This window comes from Cryptomeria japonica, chromosome 10 (assembly GCF_030272615.1).
Source record: "Cryptomeria japonica chromosome 10, Sugi_1.0, whole genome shotgun sequence".
Classification (NCBI taxonomy): domain Eukaryota; kingdom Viridiplantae; phylum Streptophyta; class Pinopsida; order Cupressales; family Cupressaceae; genus Cryptomeria; species Cryptomeria japonica.
This window is the reverse complement of record NC_081414.1, coordinates 355,994,666-356,021,706: the sequence shown is the minus strand read 5'-3', so window position 1 is coordinate 356,021,706 and position 27,041 is coordinate 355,994,666. Positions and strand designations below refer to the sequence as shown.

The 27,041-nt window shown below is 33.1% G+C and overlaps 1 pseudogene; it reads left to right on the top strand.

Moving 5' to 3' along the window:
* LOC131042784 (NAC domain-containing protein 101-like) overlaps positions 1-25,582 on the top strand; it is a 31,905-nt pseudogene extending 6,323 nt beyond the window's left edge.
* The last annotated feature ends 1,459 nt before the right edge of the window (positions 25,583-27,041 follow it).

Below are 27,041 nucleotides of genomic sequence, written 5' to 3'. Positions count from 1 at the left end.
GAATCATAAAACGCTCACAATAAAATCTCTAAAGAGGACTAAAAGGACTTCATCTAAGAGACATTTTGAAGTCTCTTAGATATCTAAGAGGAATGACATATCTAAGAGATAGTTGTGGAGACTCTTAAATAAGTGAAGTTTCTTAGAAAAGTTTCATCAAAGAAACATTTTGAAGTCTCTAAGATATCTAAGAGTCATGGCATATCTAAGAGACACTTTTGATGCCTCTTAGATAAGTGAGATCTCTTAGATAAGTTGTTATGTGAAATTATTTCATGGGAGAAAGAAATTTTGGATTTTTACTCAAAGATTTGTATTTTACCAGTAGAGTGAAAATGCAAAATAGAACTGCGATTTCATTTATCTAGAAGTGAAAATGAAAATATTTGCAGAATATGCTAATAACTTATTTTTTAGCGAAGATATTGGAAGATAAAGTTAAATGTTTTCAAGGGAGATAATATGGGCAAATAAAAAGCCGCCAAATGAAAATTGTTATTCACTAGAGGATCATGATAATGGAAAAACTGATTTTCTAAAAGCCCATACTATTTCACTTGAAAGTAAAATATTTTTATAGAAGATTACAAAGGTGGTAAAAATACAAATAAAGGATCATGGAAGAAAAATATTTACAAGAAGGAGATGAAATATTTTATTAATGAAACATATAATTATTTTAAGTCTTTATGTATTTAGGCAAATAATTAAATTAATAACTTTATAGCCAAACAATGTAACAATCTGAAATGCTCCTTCATTTTGTATAAGAAGGAAATCAGGACCAGTGAGGATTAAAAAAAGGGAAGAAATGGTAATAACACCATTATAAAAAGACTCCTACAAAATATTTATCTTCTTCTTAATATTGTGAACAAAATAGAATTGAATGCTTTCTAGATTTGGTTTCACCTTTTATATTGGCTAAAGTAGTCAAGATTATTTGAGGATTCCTATATATTGTGGATTTATTATTCTATTAGTTTGAATATCAAGGGTATTTCAGATTGACCAAAGAATTTTCAACATTTTTATATGATTTGTCTGTTTGGTTCTCTTAAGGAGAGATTAAATTCATGTTGATAAATCATAGTAATAAGGTAACTCATTGGATATGTAAGAAGTCAAATAATTGATAGATTCATACAAGGTATGAATTTAAAAAGTGTCTAATAGGATGATGCAAAACCATTAAAGAGACATAAGATTGACTCTCATGCCCAATTGATAGAAGGCACTGATCACCTAAAAAAAAATCTTAAAATATTACTTTTACATATATTTTTCAGTTTTAGTTTTAGAGGTAGGAGTAGGATGTAGGCTTGTACTTGCAACTATCTATTTCAGACTTTCATGTCAGTTTGAAGTAGAGGGTGATTTAGTTAAAGTTATTATAATCTTCTTAAACACATTGAAGGTACACCTACCTTGGTATTGCAAAACCAGATGTACAAGGGAGTTTCATCATTTTTTATCAAACCCGTTCGTTGACAAAATTCGATGTTGAGCCTAATCACAAAACTTGGGATACTTTTAGGGTTCAACAACCTGCAATTTTGGGAACCAACAAATTGTTGACTCTATTGGGGACACACATGAAAGATTATCATTGGGGAGATTCATGAATTGTTGAACTTGGATTTTATTGCAGCTTGTTTTGAAATTGTAAAAGGTAGCTCTACTAGAGTGATGAATCTATAAAATAATTTGGTACAGGCTGATCAGGTCCATATCATAGATGAGGGCTTGGATTTATTTGAGTAGCAGCTATGGGATTTGGGCCAAACTAGTTATATGGATATGCTACTAGCATCAGACACTTCATCGATGCCAAGTATATTTTAATAGTCTATTTGATAATTTAATATCCATACATGTAGAGATATTTAATTTATATTCTACTTTTGCAGTGGTCTATTGGACATCCATTAGACTAGGACTCTCACTCGGAGGATCTCTCTGTTCATGGCTGACATGATTTAGACCCATATGACACTTTCTAGTATGTGTCGAGTTGCGGTACACATGGACTTTCATAGACATATTGCTACATTCAAACTTATTTTATATATAGACTTTTCCAGATATGCTTTGTTTGTTTACCTTTATATATACATTTGATAATTATGTATATAAATTTAAAATTGGATATATATACATCTTAATTGTACACATGTCCCCTTAAGACAAGTATTCAAATTTACACATACACATCCTAATTTAATATCTAATTTTATACATATTCATTGAATGAAATGAATATGTATCCTAATTTAGTTTACATACATATTAAATTATTTAACTAAATTACAAATTATCATATAAATTACAAATTAGATATATGTACATCTTAATTGTACATGGCCCCTTAAGACATGTATTCAAATTTACACATATATGTCTTAATTTAATATCAAATTTCATACAAATGCATTTAATTAAATGAATACATCCTAATTTACTTAAATACATACTTACAAAATTATTTGAATAACTTACAAATTATGCATGTGCATTTAAAATTAGATATATACATCCTAATTATACATGTGACCCCATTAAGACCTATTCAAATTTACACACATGTCCTAATTTAATATAAAATTTGAGATAAATTTGCATTTTTAATTAAATGAATACATGTACTTTACATACATGCTAAATTAGTTTAACAACTTACAAATTGTGCATGTGTATTTAAAATTAGATATATACATCCTGATTGTGCATGTCCCCTTAAGACGTTTTCAACTCATACACCTCCCAATTTACTTTACATACACACATGTACTATTGTTTAACATCTAAATTAGTCATACATCCTAATTTAATATATTTGAAAATTGTATATTTAACTAAATGTGTGTATGTATGTATGTATGTATGTATGTATGCATGCATGTATCTATGTATGTATGTATGTATGTATGTATGTATTTATGTATGTATGAATGTATGTATGTATGTATGTATGCATGTATATGTATATGTATGTATGTATGTATGTTTTTATATATATATGTATATGTACATGTACATGTATATGTATATGTATATGTATATGTATATTAAATATATACATGCATTTATATACACACATATGTAAGAGATTTATTTTAAACTTTTGCTTAGATATAGTTATGGACTTTCTTATATACAAACAAAGATGAAAAAATGGTTCAAGACAAGACCCTATTGGTAATTCAAATTTTGTAAAATTTGAAGTACCATTGACAAGAAAAAGTGATTATAACATACACAATATCAACATCTAGAGACCAACTCTAGAGGACTATATTTCAAAATTGGGTGATTGTCATGATGAATGGCTTGGTAGGAACCTTAATATGTCATAAATGGATATATATGACAAATTGTGGACCCTTGTCACCAGTATTTGATATAGTCAATTTTTGTACTTTAAGAGGAAGCATTACCTTGCACATTGGATAACATACATAAATGGCCACCCTTGAGGGTCAATATCTTGGTGCCTAATGTGTTTCCTATCAAACCAATTATTCCCCACAATTTTCCTAACTATAACGAACCCCTATGTCTATTTGGAGAAGCTCACAACACCATTTACTATTTTTCCCAAGTCTAGTCCAATTGCCATTTGTTCAGGTTATTACTTGGGTATGTGCACCAAGATGGTGAACAGAAAAGTGGCCACATGGTAAAAAAAAACCAAATTTTTCATAACCCGTGCAGGTTCTAAAAATTCAAAAATGTGCTAGGCTTGGTAACACCAAGCCTAGAGAAAAATAATTTAAAAAACCAAAAGTTCCTCAGAACCCATACGGGTTTTGAGAAACATTATTTTTGGGTGTAGGCCACAGGTTTTGGCCATTGTCAATGCTAAAACCTGTGGAACAACAGCAAGGAAAAACCAAAAAAGCATAGAACCCACACGGGTTTGCAACTATTTTGGATTTTCCCAACATTGAGAGCAATTTTCAACAATTGCACCCCATTGAATATGTAAGATTTGATTGGTTTAATTATTTTTGTTTGCATTTTAATTGAAGTAGGGTTTTTTAATTGATTTAAGTTTTGTTTTTATTAATTTGATGTCAGATTCTTCAAGCAATCCCCCATAACTAAATAGACAACAAAGACCTCCTCTTGCACAAGCAACATAAGAAAACCATGTAAACATTGCACAAGAGCAACAAGAAAACCCTCAAAATCCTCAAAATGTTGCTCCTCAACAACCACAACCACCCCGAAACCCTCCATGTCCTCCATTAGATCATGTAGATGCCACACAAGAGGATCTCATCAATCACTTTACACAAAATAATGCCAAAATTTCTATATTGGTGAATAGGTTGAGGTCCTCTAGCCTTGAGCACCCCTCAATCCTCTCCAGAACACTGGAAACAATGGCTAATAGTGAAAATGAGGTATCTAGGGAGGTTACAAAATGGGGTTCATGGAGGGATAGATGTTGAACATTTTATACTGATTGGTTGTCATATGATCAAGTAAAGAAAAAGGGCATAGGTAAAGCTAACATATGTGCTCTTTTCACCAATCTTGTTGCCAGTAACAACCTATAACTAAATAGGACTCAATTTCCTATACATTGGTGTGTTCATGGTAGGCTAAAAGAATCTTTTTGGGATAGGTGGTATATGGTCTTTGACCAACCACCTTGTAATAATTGGGAGGTGCCTCTATATTTTTTGAGAAAGTTGTACTGTGAATTTATCCTCGGTGAGATTCCGAATTACTTTGACATCTGATAATTTCAAGGTAGAGGGAGAGGCTCTTTGCATGATAGACCTAGGGCCCATAGGGTGGTAGAGCCATAACATAGGAGGCTTACAACTCCTAAACCCATGGTTCATGTCATTGTTACTATATCCTTGAAGGATTCTATGGAATTACGAACTCTTTAGGCAGTTGTATTATTGATTGATGTCATTGTTCAGCATGGCACATAGTTGGTCAGAGCAGAGGATGTACCAAAACCTACAACACCTCCTTCATTAGCAATACCTCCTTCCTCAATACACCTCCTTCATCAACAACACCTCATGCATCATTTGGCACAAGCTAGCCCATTCAGCATATCTGCCCCACCTGCCAGGGTGTATGTTCTGGTGTAGACACTGACACAAACAAGGATGGTTTGATATCTCATTCATGTACATGTTGCAGGAATAGATGTCATGCTTCCACTATAGAGGATGTGGCCCTCACCAATGAACTGATCAATATGTTGTACCCTCTCTATCAAACATAGGTGCATTTAATTCTGTTTATGACATGTTATCAATTAAGTGACTAAATCTTATAAAAAGAAATGAATTTTTATTTTTAGAACAATTTAAAGTGACATATAAATAAAATACTTTGCAGGGTGCATCAGGTGGTGGGAGTACACCACATACTTTTCAGTCGACTCCATGGTCACGAGTAGTTTCACCACCAGAGGTAAAGATTTGTAAATTTGTTAAAAATATAATAATACATTGGTTTCAAAATATCTTTTGTTAATTATATGTATCATTACTTGGTATTTTATAGGGCTTATCAATGGCTGAGATGTCCCAACTTGATGATATCACACTTTCGTCCATTGAATTTGGCCAAGATAGCTATGCAGTACCATTTATATTTATATATTTTTGACTTAAGTGATATATTAAATACATTCTCTTTTTCCTTATGTTAATTTTTTTCCATTCGTTTACCCCACATGCCTCAAGGACATCTCGTGTGAGAAAGCCATCCTCTAGCACTCCGAGGTAGAAAAAGATATCCTCTCGGACACCCAAATGACATAAGGTAATTTAGTACTGTAAAGCGGAAAATCGCAATCAAACCCTAGTTGTACTCCCCTCTTCCAACTCCGAGGAGAGAGAAGGGAGGTTCACTAGGGTTGATGGTTTTCACTTGAGGGAGAGACTTTACATTCAAAAGAGGGGTTGAAACTCACAAGATCCAATCCCACACAATGCAAGATTGGATGCTAAATGAGTTTCAAGGGTTAAGAAAGCAAGGCTACCCTCTTTTGTAAAGAATGTTGATAGAAGAATTAAGCTAGGAATGCATAGAAAGTGACAAAGATTCGCTTATAAACTGAGATAGGGATATAGTATGAAGCTGCGGACCTGGAATTAGCAGTAAAATATCGATACGGCACTGTCCTGCAAATTTGAGCAAAAGTTGTTGGGACGATGGCGCCCGGCGCCACGGTCCTCCGAAAAATCCGCGAAACGAAGGGGGATCTGTTCGTCTCTGCACAAGGATTCCAGATCTTCAATTTCAGCCACGTACCTGTAACCTACACACAAAAAAGTGAAGACGATTGGGGGGTTAGGGATTAGGGGTTTGCCTTTAGGTCAAACCCCAGTTTTGGAATTAACCAAGAAATGAGAAATTGCTGTAAATGTAAATGACTGTAATGTAAAACAAGTACTAATACCTTGTTCTAAGGATGTTTGTATCCTTATGTGCGAAGGTATAGATGTTGTTGTTTGTTGTATTGTTGTATGTTGTATGTAGTAAATGATCTCCTCTTCAATGGTTGAATCCTTGTCTTGAATGCAACACTTAGCCTTGAATGGAGACTTAAAATGATCAATTGCTTGAATGCTTGAATGCTTGAATGCTTGAGTATAGTTTCCACGCTTTTTTCACATATCCTCTTCATATATCAAATGACAGAGAAAAATGTAGTTTATATACTTACCAATTAGGGTTAAAAGACTGATTTTCCCGACCTTAGGCCGACCAGGAAAGATAATTTTCCAATTTGCAAACATAAAGACCCGAAGTCCAAAAGAGACCGGGCCCAAAATAGGACCCAGCGCCATGGTCCTGGGGGACCAGGGCGCTGGGCACTCTGGTCCCACCTCCCGGGACAGCAGGGTGCAAGGAGGTTCAGGCCAGGGTGCTTGAAAAATGCAATTTTTGGTGTCGTAATTAGGTTTTGGGGTCTCCATTTAGGTTGCGTGTTGCATCGCCATCATGAAGACCGAAATGCAGTCGAAATTGTAAGTGTCACAATTTTAGGACGCTACAAGTACAACTTAAATTCATTTGTTGAAATGTATTATGATTAAACATGTATATGTGGATATTGATAAATGCACAAAATTTATTTGTTCTATATACAAAAACATATGGGGTTTACAAAATTAATGAATGCACCTGATGTTGATGAGGTTCAGTAGAGGGAAGAGGTGATATCTTCATATTCACTTTGGATTGTATTCTTTCTTGTTCGAAATAACTAAATCCTGTTATGCCTATATCATATGTTATCATTTTTAATACAGGAAATGGTAATAGCTGCATCAGATTCGACTAGGCCTCCTGAGGCTATAGGAGAACTATATGAGGCTTTGGTGTGCATTTGTTCTACATATGTTAAAATATTTGTTTTATCTAGTTTGTCAACAACTTTGGGTTATTAACTTGTATGATTGTCTTTAACCTATTACAAGCCCCTCCCAAAATTCCTACTGTTATTCTACCATTCCATTTCAGTAGAAGTCCTACACATATATTATGGTATCTAACACGACCAAGGGAAAAGGTATGTCTATCTTAGATCAACTCCTTTTCACTAAGTGTACAACGAAGTTGAAACTGTCTAGTTAACTCCTTTTGGATCACTTACCATGGATATAGGAAATGGTTGTAACTGATTCATCTATGACTTTGCCTCCTATGACCACAACACATCCATCTTAGGCTCCAGTATGCTTTAGTTTTTTAGTCTATTCATTTTTAGTTATTATGTGTTATTTGACATATATGTTATTAACATGTATTAATGTTGTTTTACCAGTTACAACCTCCTTCAGGACATCCTATGGATCCTCAGCCTCACACAATTGTAGAAGACAAAGATGAGGTAATCAACATTTAAACTTCAAACAATTTAGAGTTCATTATTTAGTTATTTTGATGTTATATTGAGAAAATATATCTGATTCGACATTTGAATTGTCCTTGTACAACCACATGCAGAGACACGTACTGCTTTGAAGAGGCTCGATTTTGATGATCCACCATAGTCATAGATACTGATAGAGACATATAGTTATAGTTGTGGTCACTGAAGGACAATTTTTTTTTATATTTGACATTTTTATATGTATATATCGACTTTGACAGACATGACACATGCCACATTTTTGTAACTATTACTGATTTGGCATCTATGCCATTTTTTGATATGTACACAGTTATTGTTCATTTTGATATATATGAAACTTGATATTCAATCCAATTTGTTCATTGATATATATGAAACTTGATATTCTTGAAACTTAGTTATTTGCTATTGAAATGTGATCAAACTTGTTCATTGTGTATATGTCTTGAAATGTGATCCAATTTGTTCATTACTTGTAACTCATATGGTGTATACTTCTAAACTATCTATTGCTCATATTGTGTATACCCAAGTACTGACACTGGTAATGTTGATATTGTGTATTTTGATTGAGTGAATTTCCTTTGAGTCCTTCGTGCATGAAGAGATTGGAGTGAAGTTATTATTTCATAAACTCATGCTTATGGAGGAAAGCTCATCATTTCAAAACCAATTAAGACAAGATTTGAGCACACAAAGCAGATTTGAAATTTATCTAAGGATGAGTCAGCTTAGGTAGGGTTTTCATTTAAATTTTATTCCATAACAAGTCGGCCTCAGGGTAAGAGACACACCTATTCATCCAAATTGCCTATAAAAGAAGAGTTGAAGAACTTATGGATGATCTATGTGAACCTATGGGGTCATGTTGTCACTACCTAAAAAGGCCTCTCTTGGTTTCGGACAACTCAATTTCATTTTCTTGTGGTGAGATTTTTTTTGTCGCATAAAAAACTGTTAGTGAGAGGTGGCAAAATAGTGCATCTTTCATTCTGCTTGTCGTGGGAATGAACTGTCAATGCAAGTGCATCTAGGTGGCTGGTATTATGCTAGGTTTTCCCTTGTCTTTCTCCCCAAGATGTCTGATCCTTTCGAGCCACCTCGTAGCGACACTTTCCCTTGAGTGCTCAAAGTGGAAAAAAATGGTTAAAATTTGATGATGCCTAACTCGAAGACCATGGCACTTATAGATGATCTATTTGAACCTATGGGGTCATTTTGTCATTGCCTAAAAATTCCTCTCTTAGTTTCAGACAACCCAATTCCATTTTCTTGTGGTGAGATTTTTTCTATCGCATCAAAAACCATAAAAAATCGTCAGTGAGAGGTGGCAAAATAGTGCTTCTTTCATTCTACTTATCGTGGGAATGAATTGTCATTGTGAGCACATCTAGGTGGCTAGGTTTACTCTAGGTGTGCCCTTGTCTCGCTCCCCAAGATGTCTGATCATTCTACGCAACCTCGTAGCGACGTTTTCCCTTGAGTGCTCAAAGTGGAAAAAAGGGTCAAACTTTGACGTCGCATAAATCAAAGACCATGGCACTTGTGGATGATCCATTTGAACCTATGGGGTCATGTTTTTCTACCTAAAAAGGTCTCTCTCATTTTTGGGCAACTCAATTTCATTTTCTTGTGGTGAGATTTTTCCGTAGCATAAAAAATCGTCAAAAATTGTTAGTGAGAGGTGGCAAAATATTGTATCTTTCATTCTTCTTGTCATGGGAATGAACCATCAACGCGAGCATGTCCACGTGGTCAGGTTTATGCTAGGTCTGCCCTTGTCTTTCTCCCCAAGATGTCTGATCAATCCAAGCCACCTCGTAGCGACGTTTTCCCTTGAGTGCTCAAAGTGGAAAAAATGGTCAAACTTTGACGTCGCATAACTTAGAGACCATGGGACTTATGGATGATCCATTTGAACCTATGGGGTCATGTTGTTTCTACCTAAAAAGGCTAATCTCATTTTTAGACAACTCAATTCCATTTTCTTGTGGTGAGATTTTTTTCGTCGCATCAAAAACTGTTAGTGAGGTGGCAAAATAGTGCTTCTTTTGTTCTGCTTGTCATGTGAACAAACCGTCAACACAAGCATGTCTGGGTGACCAAAATTTCACTAGGTGTGTTCTTGTCTTGCTCCCCAAGACATCTGATCATTCTGAGTCACCTCGTAGGGATGTTTTCCCTTGAGCGCTCAAACTGGAAAAAATGATCAAACTTTGACATCACGTAACTCAGAGACCATGGCACTTATGGATGATCAGTTTGAACCTATGGGCTCATGTTGTTGCTGCCTAGAAAGGCCTATCTTAGTTTCAGACAACTTGATTCCATTTTCTTATGGTGATATTTTTTTTGTCGCATCAAAAACCATCAGTGAGAGGTGGCAAAATAGTGCATCTTTTGTTTTGCTTGTCATAGGAGTGAAACGTTAGCACAAGGGCATCTCGGTGGTGAGGTTTACACTAGGTGTAACCTTTTCTTTCTCCTCAAGACATCTAATCTTTTGGAGCCACCTCGTAGGGACATTTTTCCTTGAGCGCTCAAAGTGGAAAAATGGTCAAACTTTGACGTCACATAACTCAGAGACCATGGCACTTATGGATGATCCATTTAAACCTATGGTGTTATGTTTTTGCTGCTTAAAAAGGCATCTCTCATTTTTGGACAACTTGATTCCATTTTCTTGTGGTGAGATTTTTTCTGTTGTATCAAAAACCGTCAGTGACAGGTGGCAAAATAGAGCATCTTTTGTTCTGCTTATCATGGGAATGAACCATCAAACAACCAAGCATTAGAATTTTTTATAGGGTACCTACATTTTATAGAAGGATAAGTTAATGTAAAAATCAATACAACAACTACTAAATAAATGAGTTTAAGAGGTCTGAATACAACTCGACACAACAACGGTACCTTCTATGCCATGTCCCTTGTCATGCCCAAACTTTTGGGCAAAAACACAAACAACAAATTTTTTTTAAACACTTAATTACATTCAACCTATGCTTAAATAGTTGTGACAACTTAACAAGTTGTTCCAAATGAATTCTTAATTGATATTAAAATGGGTTCCAAAGAAGCGATGGATTAGAATATAACTAGAAGCCTTAGGTTTCAATAAAACTCCTAGACGATAGAATTAGAATATTACTTACGTAACAATTATGATAACTCCTATTATCATGTGGAACAAAATAATTTTATAAGGACAATAATAAATTCACTCAAATGTCCCTTCCATTTCAGTTGCGTTTTATAATACTTAATTAGATCAACTGCTACATTAATGTAATTATTTGGTTCAATTTCAATTATTTAACTAATATCAAGTTTCCTCCATCATTGTTATTATATTCTTCCTTTATAACTTAATTAAATCTTGCATCTATTAATTAAGTATTAATACAATTTTAATGTAATAATATTAATTAATTGAGCAAATAAAATTGGAGTGCCAAATGTTACTATGTTAAATTTATTTATTTAATATAAGGTTCCATATGGGTTAAATAAGTTCACAAGATCAAGTTCATTGACTTATTCTAGAAAAATAAATTACGCCCCTAAAATGTCCTCTTACAGATAAACATTTAATAACCTATATTAAATTCTTCCATTTAATTATAAATATCATTAAAAATCTCTAAAAAATATTTATATAACTTAAATCAAATTGTTAAATATTACTCCTTCAAACATTAAATATTAAATATTTGATATTCAACATTTACATTACCCCGTGGTTAAATTTCCATTCTTATCTTGTATAAAAATTCTCATTAATAAACCTCTTTAATAAATTTAACCAAATATGAGATTAACCTTGCTATATAAAAATTAAAACCCAATCTCAATTATCATCCCTAAAAGAGGTCAATTGAATAAAATAATATCTTAAACTATGTGGGTCAATTTCCATTTCAAATTTGTAGGAGGTAGCCCCTGTGTTACCCCACAAGAAGCGGACGCTATCCACTGTGGCTCACCACTGTGGCGGTTGCCGCCCACTATGGGTTACCACAGTGGTAGCCACCGCCATTGGGGGTCGCCCGTAGTGGTGGGTTTTGACCCGCCCATTGCGGATGACCCACAACGAGTGATGTTTGCTCACTGTGGTGCCTGCAGTGGCGGGTTTCGCCCCACCCACTGCGGATGACCCATAGCGAGCGGCACTCGCTCACTATGGCGCTCACAGGGGGGAATGAAAGCCCCATCCTGATGGTGAGTAGGGTTTCTTGGCCCTCCCTCGTCGGTCTGGTCCAAAAATAATTTATTAACTTATTTTTTTATTTTCTTTAAATGCTTTAAAACATATAACATATAAAATTATATATATATATATATATATATATATATATATATATAAAATAATAAAATAACTATTTTTTTTCTTTAAATGTTATAAAACACAAAACATATAAAATAATATATATATATATATATATATATATATATATATATATATATATATATATATATATATATATATATATATATATATATATATATATATATATATATATATATATATATATATATAAGTTAGTTATATAAACCAAATGTATATTTTGATAGAAAAAATGCATGAGGATTTAAATAGATTAAATAACCAGAATGCTAAGATAGGATGTATTTTAAAAAAAAAAATTTAATTATCAACTTATCAACTCTGGCACCTGCAAGGGGGAACAAAAGCCCCATCCTGATGATGGGTAGGGTTTCTTGGCCCTCCCCCATCAGTTTGGTCCAAAAATAATTTATTAACTATTTTTTTTTTCTTTAAATGTTATAAAACACAAAACATATAAACTAATATATATATATATATATATATATATATATATATATATATATATATCTATATATATCTATATATATATCTATATATATCTATATATATATATAGTTATATAAACCAAATGTATATTTTGATAGAAAAAATGCATGAGGATTTAAATAGATTAAATAACCAGAATGCTAAGACAGGATGTATTTAAAAAAAAAAAAAATTTAATTATCAACTTATCAACTCTCGTGCTTGCAGGGGGGAACAAAAGCCCCATCCCGATGGTGGGTAGGGTTTCTTGGCCCTCCCCCATCAGTTTGGTGCAAAAATAATTTATTAACTAATTTTTTTTTTCTTTAAATGTTATAAAACACAAAACATATAAAATAATATATATATATGTGTGTGTGTGTGTGTGTGTGTGTAAATAAGTTAGTTATATAAACCAAATGTATATTTTGACAGAAAAAATGCATGAGGATTTGAATAGATTGAATAACCAGAATGCTAAGATATGATGCATTTTTTTATTTTTATTTTTTAAATTTAATTTTCAACTTATCAACATTAATATATATATATATATATATATATATATATATATATATATATATATATATATATATATATATATATATATATATATATATATATATATATATATATATATAACAACAACTTGTTCATTATATATATTAACAACAACCTATTCATTTCCTTAAATTCCAGATTACTCATTTATCATTAAATTTATATATTTATACTTTAATGTAAATATGCAGTTATTCTTTTCTTTTAAAAATAGATACCACAATTTAGATGAAAATTTAAAACATTATATATGTGTGTGTGTGTGTGTGTGTGTGTGTGTGTGTGTGTGTGTGTGTGTGTGTGTGTGTGTGTGTGTGTGTGTGTGTGTGTGTGAGATTAAATCTGCTAAGAATGGGATATATTTAAATAAACAGAATGGAATAAACTTGTTTTCTATGAAAAACACATAGTTAACTTTCGATTTAAAATAATAGATCTAGACTTGTTTACTTCCTACAATACATGTATTTCAACCGCAACTTATTTTTCTTTAGATATCATTAAATCAACAACAACAAGATAAATGCAAGACTAAAACTAAATCTTAGAATGACCATTAATTTGTGAGCATAAACTATAGATATAAAGGGATATTTCTTTTCATTTCTTTTCACATAACTACACTACTAACATTTCACCATTTCATTTTTTAAAATTTTTTTTTAGCTTGATAAGGCATAAATAAATTCCGTTTCCAATATATTTCAACAAGTAAATATTAATAAAGACTATCTCAAATATCTATAAGAAAATAACTCTATTTTTATTCTTTTCTTTGCAAGAATATGCTCAAGTAATTTACATCTTCATTTCATGATTAAAAAACTTAGACAAATAATTACATTTAATATATCATGGTAATTTTTACAATAGCTAGATTCCAAACATAGCCTCTCATTTCTACTAAATGAGGGCTTCCCAAATATATACATTTTTCCAACTATAAACTAATAAAATTAGGATCAACTCATAGCCCTTTTTCTTTCCTTCCTTTTTCCAAGAAAACCTGCAATAAAAATCTTTTAGGTTGTGACCATGGAGGCTGACCTCCCAACCTAGGCTTACTAGAAGCCACCCCCGAGCTTGGAGAACCAAGATCTAAATAGGATACACACAAGTAATCCACAAACAAGCAAGACAAGTTCATAGCATTCACATTCCCATCCCAAGGCTAAACATCATCACATATGTGATTATAAAAATGGCTGAAGGTGGACTAAGTACCTTGAGGAGAAAAACTGTAAATAGTAGAAACACATTGCCATTGCAAGGCAACCAAGAACACATCACAAGTTCCAAAATTGTCCCAACCATTCCTTATGACCCCCAAAGCATACAAGACAATAAATCTCCCCTTATGACCCCCAATGCATAAACAATCACTATGCAGCAAGGGTCACAAAAATCCCTTGAGAATAACTCTCTTCCAAAGAGAACCTCTCACTCTAAGGTTGTCAAACAACCCTTCACCCCAAGGCCACTCTACCCTCTCAAGGGTGAGTTTGGCCTTGAAAAATCCCAAAACATAAATATAATACTCAACCAAAAACAAAGGGAAGAACGCAACATTCTTCCTTCACAAATAAAACAACAATGGGAGAAAACAATGAAATCATACAATCTTTCAAAATAAACTTACAACATACATAAGTAGGGATTCAACCAACCTTGAATCTAACAAAGGGATGCAAAGGATAGTTTGTCCTAGAGCTGCCCAAATCCACACTTATTTCTTCTCAAGACTTAACCAAAATCCTATACTAAACTTTCAAAACTTCAAGATTCTAAGTCTCCAAAGATGGAGAGTGGGTGATTACCATCCTCAGTCTCAAACACTTTCCTAAGAAGGCTTCTCTCACTCTTTCCAACCTCTTGAGTAAAGTGTGAGCTCTCATTGGTTGTTCTTCCCAACCTCTTACAGGTTACTAAAACTGGAAAACTTGTAAGAGAGGAAAAGAAAATGGGGAAGAGGGAACTGACACAAGAAGGGAAGGTTAGCTAACCTAGGAAGAGTCTTCCAAGTTGGATTTTCCCTCATCTTAGGAGAACCAATTTTTGAGGTGTCAAATTGGTCACATGGGAGTGGTCACATGCTTAAAAATTCCCCTAGCGTATAGGTATACCATATGGACCTTTGGAAAATCCCCTAGACTAACCCTAGGAGTCCATTTGACCCCTTAGAAACCCACCTGAAGTTAACCTACGGGTCAAACTAGAGTTGACGACTCCAAAGACTCTCTACCCAAGGAAAATCTTGGACCACACTCAAATATTTGAAAAAGGCATTGGTTGATACAATTTCCCTCCAAGAGACATGTCATTTTCCACACACTTTACAACACGTGTCAAGTGACACAATAAAAATACATTACATAATCACACATGGCAATTGTCTCTTTTTGGATTAAACAAATTAATAAATACAATTTAGCACACATTCAAATATTTATGTTTACGAATAAAACATGATACATACGGGGTGTTGTCTTTCCAAATAGACAACCCCTGGTTTTACAAACGCACAAAGGTCTAGGCTTGATTCTCCATATTGTTTCCATGGTCACATGGATAATTTTCCTGATCATCTCATTTTACACATTAGTAATTCCCAAATAATCACATATAAATTTAACATATAAAAGAATACAATTCAATCACACTGCATACAATTTCCATCATACCAATCAATTTACCATATATCCAATGCAATCCACATAAAGCAATTCACTTAATGACATTATCATAATCCTCATAAATTTCAACCATTCATAAGACATGCATCATATTTCTAAAATCATAATAGAGTTTTGTAAATCAAAATAAATGGCATACATCATATCACGATTATCCAAATCAGTAGATCATATAGGATTTAAATCCATAATACATCTAAATGTACTTCGTAAGGTGAAATGATTCTGTAACCTAGTTTAATTACTTTTCTCACTAATCTATCCATCTAACATAGCCCATCCTATTGAATTATAGCATTTATTAATATGGTCAACCATGGTCAACTAAGTTAAGCAGAGCTTGATCGGGGAGGGGCTCTACATCCTCCTCCCTTAGAGTTCGACTTACTCTTGGAAGTCGCATGTGTAGAATACGAAACAGGGACATAACATTTCCCATAATTTCACTAAGTTACTCTAAACTGTATTTTGCCTACCAGGAAGATGTGTTACTAAAACTAACTTACTATCATAATTGGCTTACTATCTTCATAAGGTTTAATTCTTAGCATTTTTATTACATTTCTCTTCAATCCCGGGTTGGTGTTTACAAAATTCTATCTTTCCACAACATCCAAATCATATCAATAACACACATCAACTCCCATAATCAAGGTTACACATAATAGTTTAATTATTTAATTTCTAGGAGTCCTACTTTGTTAAGGATTCATGTAAAAACATGTTTATCCCACTACAATTCTCATCCATACTTGCCACTAAAGAAAATTGGCATCATAGTTTATCCAAAATGAATCTACTTATTTTACATCAAGGTGCCTCATAAAGGTGTTAATTACATATTTGATGAACCATCCTCAGTGCATGATTTCTTCCAACATCCTTAGGCAACAAGGCATAATCAAGTTTAAGTTCTTCAAATCTACCCATAAGTAGGGTAATTTTCTACTTCTAGGGCCTACAATGCTTAGACTTCTAGGCACCAAGGTTTAAGTAACATAGGGTACATTATTCGTAAACCCCAAACATTAAGGTATATAACAATCCCATTTTAAGGGAGTGAAGAAAAATAATAATACCTAATTTAGATATCATCCATGCAAACATCTCCATACACATTACAAATTAACAAGTTTGCAATTATCATCACTTTCGCAATTCATTAGAGCTAGATCACCCATTTTTTTTGTTATGAATTTTCTCGCTTAGATTACTCGCAATTAATTTCATTTAGGAAGATATTCCTTCCTTTATTTTAATTTGAAATAATATTCTTTGTTTATTATTTGTGCCTAATTTCACTCCTTGCAGTATTCTCCCTTGACACACTATTAGTGGTTCAACAAACATGATAGACATTACACAAATCACATCACTAGGGCTAGCTATATCAACCATCAAAATGACCACTTGACACTTTAAAAGATCAAAATAAAAGTTACTTTTGCCAAGTCCAATCAAAAGAAGAAAAATGTCGGCAATTGAAAGATATTAAAACTAGCAAAATGGCAAGTGCCATAGCTCCAATAAAAAGAACATAAATTTAGTGGTCCTTTCATCATAAAAAAAAATATAAAAGAAAGTACTAGCCCCTAGGTCACAATATACTATTCAAAGAAATTTGAAAACACCGTCGAATCAAAACTTGAAACAAGATGACCATATTAGCCATGCTATAGGGAGTAACTGCAACACATCACCCAAGATCACATGTCCTGAGTGTGTTAGGAAGTGATTAGTAGACTCTTAAGGTTCTTAGATTATTTATATTCCTTTATTATTTATGAAATATCTTATACACAAGAGATTACAATCATTTTATAGATCATGTTCCATTTTAACCTTCACGTGATTACTATTGCAAGCAACACTTTATGATATAATTCGCTATCTATTTAGGGTTATTAACATCCATAATTATATTCTAATAGGCGATTGCACTAACTCTACCATTCTTCATCCATTCTTCTTGGACTTCCATTAATTATCTTAATATGCTAAACCTTGTTTCAATATTACATGGTAACTCATGCATCAACACTTTCATGTCTTACTTACACACAAGGTTGATAGTTTGGTACAAAATTGACACCTGTATACTTAGAAACACTTAGGGTTTGCATAATGTAATCATATAATTTTACTAGGGACCTCATTTGTTCTCTTAGAACCTTATGCTAGCTCCTTGTATTTTCACCTCTAACATCCATCTGATCTCGTCAAGTAAAATTACTAACACTTATGGTTAAGAACCATTTGGGGTGGAATAATTGTCAAGTAAAATCAATAATGGTTGACAACTAATTCCTACCCACACATTTCATGGCATATTTCAAATAATGCGGAGAGTTGACTTATCCTCTCCTACTTCACTTATGCAACTTATGAATTCAAGGGAGTGTGCACTCGAGAAGTGACCAACACCCACCCTATTAATCAAAATTTGGTAAAAATAGGTTATCCCTTTCCATATTACTTATTTATATTTACTTACTAGCCAATTCTAGCATATCACAACCTTCGATTTTCTTCAATCCAAATAAATTACCTTATCATCATAATATCAAGTTACCTAATTACAATATAACATAAAGGTGTCCAATAATTACCAATGTCTTAAGACTGCCATAACTTCCAAGTTCTCCTTTAGCTAACCACATAATTTGGCTCCTTATCATTGTTCTCATAAAACATTTTATACTGCCAACTAATTTTCATTAAAACTTTTGGTATTATAATACTGCTACACTACCTTTCCATAAGCCATTTCCATCTGCATTCTATTTCATCCATACTTAATGTTTTTGCATACTTTCACACATGAGCGCCAAAATTTAAAAACCTACTTTGGTTGTGCCAAGTAGTTATATTGTGTTCCATATTGTCTTGTATCTAGCTACTAGTCATGATTGGGTTGCACTTTTCTCCTTAGGTTCTGAACGGATATAAGTTAATCATTCCTAGATTATTAGACCATGATTCTTCTATATTCCTTGTACTTCAATAGGGATTTTTCATGATTCCCAAATTCTCTCTACTCTTTTCACCATTTTACTTAGTCCTTTCAAGACTATCTTCCCATAAGGGAACTAGTTGTAGCTTTACTTTTCTTGTTTCCCCAATTATATAACTATGAAAGAAATTATGGTTTAATGCAATTACGTGTTTTAACCCAAGAAGTTCATGTCTCCTCTCTCCTTTTTTAATTCATCTACAGTATTACTAGGGTTCACTTATCAAGGAGATTGGCATTCATCATTTTAGTCCTTAACTTTAGGGTTATCCAACACTAGCTTCTTTGGATTGCTATGAGAACTTTCTAACAAATGTACTTAATAAGGAACCTAGCATGACCATATGCTTAAGGTACCTATTCATTAGGATAGGTTAATGCTTCTTTCGGATATTCGCAAGAGTAGCTATTAACTCTTCTTCATTGGTACCTCAAATGGCAGCCCTGGTTCTTGAACCACCATAATTTCGCATAGCTTATAAAGTTAACTTGAACTGTCTCTATCTTAATTATCTTGTTTATTGTGCCTTTATCTCATGTCTAACTATCTTTCTTGACTTGTCATGTCAAGAACATACCTTGATGGATGGTATTCTCTTAGTTACCTTCAGAGGTATTTTACTGAAAAATTAACTCCTCATACTTGATTTGATTAGGGCAATTATTGCATTTAGGTTCCAATTGAATGGTAACCTCATAAGTACTAATGAACTAAATTCTGTTATTAAACACCCAAAAATATTTTCATATATATATATATATATATATATATATATATATATATATATATATATATATATATATATATATATATAATTTGAAATTTTCATAGCCTTTGGGGTCTTATTATGCCATAACCATTATGACTAATAAGTTTCAAATTTCAGGGCTTTTAGTGACCCTAGGAACCCCTTTAATTGATATATGTTGATCTGTTGGTTTAAAAGAATTTTCACTTATGTTTCACTTTTTTTATTTCGCAAGTTTCCACCTAGGTATTATACTTCAAAGCCATAGTTTAGTTCAACTAATTTATGAATGTAGCCCATGTTCACTAGTGTATGAACCTAGGGTTCTGATACCAAAATGTCATGCCCAAACTGTTGGGCAAAAACACAAACAACAAATTTCTGTTTGAACACTTAATTTCAATAAAACTCCTAGACGATAGAATTAGAATATTACTTACTTAACAATTAAGATAACTCTTATTATCACGCAGAACAAATTAATTTTATAAGGACAATAATAAATTCACTCAAATGCCCCTTTCATTTTAGTTGCGTTTTATAATACTTAATTAGATCAACTTCTACATTAATATAATTACTTGGTTCAATTTCAATTATTTAACTAATATCAAGTTTCCTCCATCATTGTTATTATATTGTTCCTTTATAACTTAATTAAATCTTGCATCTATTAATTAAGTATTAATCGATTTTAACGTAAAAATATTAATTAATTGAGCAAATAAAATTGGAGTGCCAAACATTACTATGTTAAATTTATTTATTTAATATAAGGTTCCATATGGGTTAAATAAGTTCACAAGATCAAGTTCATTGACTTATTCTAGAAAAATAAATTACGCCCCTACAATATCCTCTTACAGATAAACATTTAATAACCTATATTAAATTCTTCCATTTAATTATAAATATCATTAAAAATCTCTAAAAAAGTATTTATATAACTTAAATCAAATTGTTAAATATTACTCCTTCAAACATTAAATATTAAATATTTGATATTCAACATTTACATTACACCTTGGTTAAATTTTCATCCTTATCTTGTATAAAAATTCTCATTAATAAACCTCTTTAATAAATTTAACCAAATATGAGATTAGCTATTTTTTTTTTCTTTAAATGCTTTAAAACATAAAAATATAAAATAATATATAATATATATATATATATATATTTCCTTAAATTCCAGATTACTCATTTATCATTAAATTTATATATGTATACTTTAATGTAAATATGTAGTTATTCTTTTCTTTTAAAAATAAATACCACAGTTTAGATGAAAATTGTAAACATAGGGATGAACTTTACATAGTATCTATATCTATTTCTATGATTAAATCTGCTCTTCCAAAGATAAGAATAGGATATATTTAAATAAACAGAATGGAATAAACTTGTTTTCTATGAAAAACACATAGTTAACTTTTCATTTAAAATAATAGATCTAGACTTGTTTACTTCCTACTATACATGTATTTCAGCTGCAACTTATTTTTCTTTAGATATCATTAAATCAACAACAACAAGATAAATGCAAGATTAAAACTAACTCTTAGAATGACTATTAATTTGTGAGCATAAACTATAGATATAAAGGGATATTTCATTTCTTTTTTTTTTCACATAACAACACTACTAACATTTCACCATTTCATTTTTTAAAATTTTTTTTTAGCTTAATAAGACAAATATTTTCTTTTCCAATATATTTCAACAAGTAAACATTAATAGAGACTATCTCAAATATCTATAAGGAAATCACTCTATTTTTATTATTCTCTTTTGAAGAATATGCTCAAGTAATTTACATCTTCATTTCATGATTAAAAAACTTAGACAAATAATTACATTTAATATATCATGGTAATTTTTACAATAGCTAGATTCCAAAATTAGCCTCTCATTTCTACTAAATGAGATCTTCCCAAATATATACATTTTTGCAACTATAAACCAATAAAATTAGGATCAACTCATAGCCCTTTTCCTTTCTTTCCTTTTTCCAAGCAAACCTGCAATAAAAATCTTTTAGGTTGTGACTATGGAGGCTCACCTCCCAACCTAGGCTTACTAGAAGCCACCCCCGAGCTTGGAGAACCAAGACCTAAATGGGATACACACAAGAAATCCACAAACAAGCAAGACAACTTCATAACATTCACATTCTCATCCCAAGGCTAAACATAATCACATATGTGATTATAAAAATGGGTGAAGGTGGACTAAGTACCTTGAGGAGAAAAACTGCAAATAGTAGAAACACATTGCCATTGCAAGGTAATCAAGACACATCACAAGTTTCAAACTTGTCCCAACCATTCCTTATGACCCCCAAGGCATACAAGCCAATAAATCTCCTCTTATGACCCCCAGTGCATAAACAATCACTATGCAACAAGGGTCACAAAAATCCCTTGAGAATCACTCTCCTCCAAAGAGAGTCTCTCACTATAAGGCTGTCAAACAACCCTTCACCCCAAGGCCACTCTACCCACCCAAGGGTGAGTTTGGCCTTGAAAAATACTCAACCAAAAAGAAAGGGAAGAACACAACATTCTTCCTTCACAAATAAAACAACAATGAGATAAAACAATGAAATCATACAATCTTTCAAAATAAACTTACAACATACATAAGTAGGGATTCAACCAACCTTGAATCTACCAAAGGGATGCAAAGGATAGTTTGTAGTAGAGTTATACAAATCCACACTTCTTTCTTCTCAAGACTTATCCAAAATTCTTTACTAAACTTTCAAAACTTCAAGATTCTAAGTCTCCAAAGATGGAGAGTGGGTGATTACCATCCTAAGTCTCAAACCCTTGCCTAAGAAGGCTTCTCTCACTCTTTCCAACCTTTTGGATAGAGTGTGAGCTCTCATTGTTTGGTCTTCCCAACCTCTTATAGGTTACTAAAACTGGAAAAATTGAAAGAGGGGAAAAGAAAATGGGGAAGAGGGAACTGACACAAGAAGGGAAGGTTAGCTAATCTAGGAAGAGTCTTCCAAGTTGGATTTTCGCTCATCTTGGGAAAACCAATTTTTGAGGTGTCAAATTAGTCACATGGGAGTGGTTACATGCTTAAAAATGCCCATAACCCATATGTATACCATATGGACCTTTGGAAAAGCCCCTAAACAAACCCTAGGAGTCCATTTGACCCCTTAGAAACCCACCTGAAGTTAACCTACGGGTTGAACTTGAGTTGACCACTCCAAAAACTCTCTACCCAAGGCAAATCTAGGACCACACTCAAATATTTAAAAAAGGTATTGGTTGAAACAATTTCCCTCCAAGAGACATGTCATTTTCCACACACTTTACAACACGTGTCAAGTGACACAATAAAAATACATTACATAATCACGCATGGCAATTGTCTCTTTTTGGATTAAACAAATTAATAAATACAATTTAAAAAACATTCAAACATTTACATCTATGAATGAAACATGATACATATGGGGTGTTGTCTTTCCAAATAGACAACCCCTGGTTTTACAAATGCGCAAAGGTCTAGGCTTGTTTCTCCATATTGTTTCCATGGTCACATGGATAATTTCCCTGCACATCTCATTTTACACATTAGTAATTCCCAAATAACCACATATAAATTTAACATATAAAAGAGTACAATTCAATCACATTGCATACAATTGTCATCATACCAATCAATTTACCATATATCCAATACAATCCATATAAAGCAATTCACTTAGTGACATTATCATTATCCTCATAAATTTCAACTATTCATAAGACATGCATCATATTTCTAACATCATAATAGAGTTTTGTAAATCAAAATAAATGACATACATCATATCATGATTATCCAGATCAGTGGATCATATAGGATTTAAATCCATAATACATCAAAATGTACTCCGCAAGGTGAAATGATCTCATAACCTGGTTTAATTACTTTTCTCACTAATCTATCCCTCTAACATAGCCCATCCTATTGAATTATAGCATTTATTAATATGGTCAACCATGGTCAACTAAGTTAAGCAGAGCTTGATCCAGGAGGGGCTCTAAATCCCTGTCACAACAATGGATCCTAGTGGGTACTCAATACCCTCTCCATCAACCACTATAGAAGTCAATTTCTTTTTGGCCTCAATACAATGACACAAAAAGTAATATGTTCCTTCTTCGTTGTTCTCATCCGCAATAACTGCATATACATGACCTGCATTTAATGGAAGGATATAAGTTAATACCAAAATCAACATAAGTTAATACTAATAAATTAAGCATAAAATTGTAGCAAATCACAACCTCTAGACACTTAAAAATAATTATTTTAATTATTCTTAATTCCTCACATAATTAATTTATTAATTAATTATGCAAATTCTAATTCTCCTCAATATTAATTAATTATAATTAATATTGTCATTATAGTGTGTGATTGATTATAAATCAATCCCTCTTTTTATTCTTCTAAAAATTAAATATTCTCAAATCCTCCACTTAGCTAATTAATTTCAATTAATTAGTTAACCTACATGATTCCAACAAATCATCTTCCTAATCCATCATTAACCTAATAAATTCTTCTAGAAACTCCCTAAACTCACTTAACTTTATTCTTCTAATTTTTAATTCTCTCCACTCATTCTCTCCCCTAGTCAAATCCTCCTACAAATCCTATCCCACCTAACCTTTCCTCTAATCCCCCTCCTAATGAATTGCTAGTGGCTAATCATCATTATTAGCCACAAAGCCAACTCCTTGTCCCTTCCATCCAATCACTATCCTTAAATTCTCTTTTCCTAGGTGAATGTGATATTTTCAAAATCTCACATTCCTTTAGGCATCTCATCTCCAAAGGAATTTTTAATTCCTTCTTATTCCTCCAATCCCCATGATCATCCCTTTTTGAAGAATTTTAAATTCTTCCTCCCCATTCTTCAAGGAATGTCCCATCCCTTTCTCTTCTCAAGACATATTGGGAAGTCTTCCCAATGCACCTTGAGGAGTGTGAAGACAAGAAATGTCTTTAAGGCATATCTCTTGGTCTCCACACCCTCTCTTGGGCCTTGTGTGAGCTCAAAATAAATCTTGGCCCTCCATCTTGGATCCATCCTTGCCATTGATTTTTCCTCTCCTCTTCCTAGAAATTCATGACTCCATTCCTTCATTCATCATCTCCAAGTTTAGTAAGCTTATGTTCTTATTTTGAGCCTAGAAAATTACCATAGTATCCTTACCATGCCAAAATCATCCCTCATCCACACTTAGTCATTTCATCCATATCATTCTTTAAGATCCATTTTTAATCCATTTGTCCACAATATTGGAGAGCCATCCACGTCAAGCAAGCAAGGAGAAAATGAACATCAAGTTAGAGGCACATTGGGCGCACTTCAACTCCATCTAAGCTCCATCCAAAGGAGAAGGTAAAAAGGTTGAGGTATATACATTTTATTCATGTTTTCATATGATTTGAGTTATGTCTTTTGATTTCATGTGTTTTCATGTTTGATTTGCATGTTTTCTATCTAATCTATCTCACTCTCCTTTTCACCATCTTCATTTTGGCATGCCTAATGGGACCCAAATCCCTAAAAACTAACATTTTTGTGAGTTTTTGTGAGTTTTGAGATGCAGATTCTGGAACAACACAATAGACTGGAAATCAGCATAAGCGACTCAAGTTCAGCGCGATAGAAAGCCTATTTCAGTGTGTGCACATGCACATTAGCACGAGCGCAAACATATTAGTTTTATCTTTTTTTATTATTTTTTCTTATTGCAGTGCATACGCAAGCGTTTCAGTGCTTGCGCAGATGCTTCAGCGTGTGCACTATATGTGCAGTGCAGTGTGTACTAATTTATTTTTTTAAGTTTTTGTAGTTTTAGTCAACCGTCCAGGACCTTAAAAAATAGAAAAAATACTAATCCACGTTTTTGCAGGTTGCCTAGGAGATCCAACCAAACATTGTGCTTCTTTTTTTTTAACTAGGCACCTAGATGTTAATTAAAGGGTCAATGAATCTTTGTTTGATGTGTTTTGTGAAAAATGTAAAGGTAGGAGAATATGCTCTTGTCTAGCTAGATGACCAAAAATCAAGACCCTCCAAGTTTTTCACGTTTGTCGCATGCTTACCCTTAGCAAGCCTTCTCTCCCAACTTTCTCTTTGAGAAGGTAAGAGGGGAACGACCCAAGTGAGTACACCCGGACTTGGGGTTCCCAACTCACTATAATAAATAGTCCATTAACTATGAAAGGGTCAATGGTTGGGGCTATATGGGAGTTCACTCTCACATTGGGTGCTTAGTAGGATCTTAGAGATCTCAATCAGGCTTACGTGACTACTAAGTTCTTGGTGCTTCATTGGGCTATAGGTATCAATTGCACTTGCGCAACTGTGAAGGGTAGCTCCTGATGAGAAGTCATACTAAACACCTTGTGCATAGTGGCCAAAAACCTTCTAGTCATTGGTGTAGAAGGTCAGACCTCTGAAGCCGCCCATATTTTAATGGCCCTTAGTAGAGACACAAAGTTTTCCATGAGGAGTTTTCATGCAAATTAATGCTTGGCTGCCCCGAAGAAGTGAGTGTCATGGAGGGGAGCTAGTGGGGTCAAGCATCTAAGTGTCCGCTCTGGGTAAGTGTACCTAGGAAACCAATTGGGATCCAATGACTATTGTCCTTGCTAGCCTTAAGAGTGTTGTATATGAGCATGAGTGTCTTTAAGTTAAAATGCATTTGATCATTATGTTTTCTTTGTTTGATACATGCTCATCAAGAGTAGACTAAAAACACATCATTATCCTCAAACGCTTTGCAAAAACACTTGTTCAAACACAAACAATTATCCAAGTCATTACCCACTCAAAGTCCAAAATTGTGTCAAAAATCCATCTGTCTCATGTTTCATAAGCCCAAGTTGTACAAACATCCTAAGAAGTCAATTGACCAACCCATCAAGAAAAAGATGCTCACACAAGCACAACTCCTTAGGCGTTGGAAATTTTGGTATACCAACCATAAACTCTTGCTCAAACATAGGACATTCTTGTATCATTACCACGATTACGTCCATGGTCATATAAATGAGTTTGATGCTAGTGATGAACTAAGAGTCTGTGCCCTCTATCAAGGTTCAAGTTTTTCATTCAACACCAATTATCATCAAAATTGGGGTGGTCATGTCCCTTCATACAATTTGCCATCTGAACCAATCATCTATTGAGTCATGTTCATGCAAAGAATAACCTAGTCACCAAATTTATTCTAGTCATCACTATCATACCTCTTCAATCAATCATCCTCAATTTCATAAGGAC